Source organism: Polistes canadensis, unplaced genomic scaffold (assembly GCF_001313835.1).
Source record: "Polistes canadensis isolate GaletaPanama2010 unplaced genomic scaffold, ASM131383v1 scaffold_15, whole genome shotgun sequence".
Classification (NCBI taxonomy): Eukaryota; Metazoa; Arthropoda; class Insecta; order Hymenoptera; family Vespidae; genus Polistes; species Polistes canadensis.
In genome coordinates, this window is record NW_014569562.1 from 1,240,527 (window position 1) to 1,242,452 (window position 1,926).

The window sequence follows — 1,926 nt, forward strand, 5'->3', positions numbered from 1 at the left end:
TGACTTATTATCAACACGAACTACTTGTAACGACAATCTATAGAAGAATTTCATGGACAAGTCTTATGTACGCTTATGATAGAAAGTTCAGAAGGTTAACAAAGGATCGATAAAAGGATCGAAAAGCAACTCCATCAGAAGGTTTCAAGCTTGTCCTTACTGTCAACGAACGGAGTATGTAAGATAGTGGAATGATGGCTGCTTCTGATGGTGTTGGTTCTCAACATCTGAGAATGGAGAATGTTGTTCATAGTAGATTCTCTTTAGGTATACATATATAGGGTGTACCAAAAGTTTCTAACATATATTTTACAAGTTAATTAATTATTTTCTAATAATTAGAAGCTTATACTTAATCATTGAATTTGTATTAAATTGAGATTACGAATGAATGATTTAACAAATGAAATTATTTTGAAAGGTTTTGTAAAAGGAGTTATTAATTTTTCAAATCAATTGTAAAATTTTGAATCACTCTGTATATATGTATACGAGCTTTATACAGCTCGGTGTGCAAGTGCCACGTCATATTTCATCGCTTTCTGTTTACCCTTCTCGTTTGCTCCTTTCGTTTGAGCCAACAAGCTATGAATTTAGGTCTGCCACCGAACTGATCTATCTAGGGTTTACTTGTTTACGTTTTGTTCCTCCCATCGTAAACGAAACATATCGGGAAAAAGATGTTAGGTATATACATATTACAATAATTTTTAAATAAATATAATAAAAAAAAAACAGAAAAAGTCGGATGCAACGTTTTTTAAAAATTACGATAATTGAAACAAATTCTTATTGGTTTGCTCTCGCGAACGAAGAAAAAAAATAAAAGAAAAAAATTAAATGGTAAAAAAATAAAATATAAATAAGATATATAAGAAAAAAAAAGAGAGGCAGATGGTGATCGATGAAAAAAAATCTGACGCGAATCCAACTTTTACAAATATTATTCAAAAGTAAAACAAAAATTAAAACAATGATACAGAGAGAGAGAGAGAGAGAGAGAGAAACAGACAGATATAGTACGTTATACAGATTAAGATAAACGAGACAAATTTGTCTAAATTTATTCTCACGAACGATGAACAAAAAAAAACAAGAAAAAATTTGTACAATATAAAAGAAACCCTCCCGAAAGAGGAACAAAAAAAAGACATCCCTCTAAGAATAAAATATGCGAGGACTCTGACATCTTTTACGAATAATGATAATAATTTTTTATAATCGAAGAATATATAAAAAACAAATATTAAAACAATTGAATAGAATAAGAAAGAAAGACGGATCGTAATACTTCGTAGAAAAAGATAGACACAGGTGAGAATACTTTAACGAAGAGAGTGCTCGAGGATTAAATTAATCTTCTTATTTTCACTCCCTCGAATAATCGCTAAGAGAACAATTATTGGTTTCTAGCGCGCGTGCAAAGAGAAAGAGAAAGAGAAAGAGAGAGAGAGAGAGAGAGAGAGAGGTCCCATCGAATGGTTCCACTTGGAATTAACGGAAAACTTGCAAGGTAGCATAGGAAAATCAAAAGAGAAAGAAAGGGGGAGAAAAAAAAAGAAAAAAGGAAGGAAAATCCGTTGGCGGTTCTCTTTTCCTGTCGCGAACCTTCCACGATAAATCGAACGTGCAATCACATTTTTACTCCCACTTCCCCCGACTCCCCCTCCTCTTTTATCCTCCTAACCATCCTCATCTCCTATCTTCTCTTCGATATGGGTATATCCTTAATGAACCAAGCGTTAGACAATTCGAATTCCCGCGCCTCTGGAAAATGCCACGGTATCTGATCTAATCCTCTTATCGAAACTCTCTTTCTACGAATCTTCCCTTAAACTCCCCCGCTCACCTCCTTATACTCATCCCTCAAAGTATTTTTCTTCTCGTAAAATAATATTTTTACTTTTTCTTTATTTTCAAGTTTTT

General features: G+C 33.0%; 1 protein-coding gene across 2 annotated transcripts in view; it reads right to left on the reverse strand.

The window, feature by feature from the left end:
• Positions 1–1,926, reverse strand: part of LOC106793543 (putative uncharacterized protein DDB_G0274535) — a 244,820-nt gene that overhangs the window by 214,552 nt on the left and 28,342 nt on the right. The gene's annotated exons all lie outside the window — the stretch shown is intronic.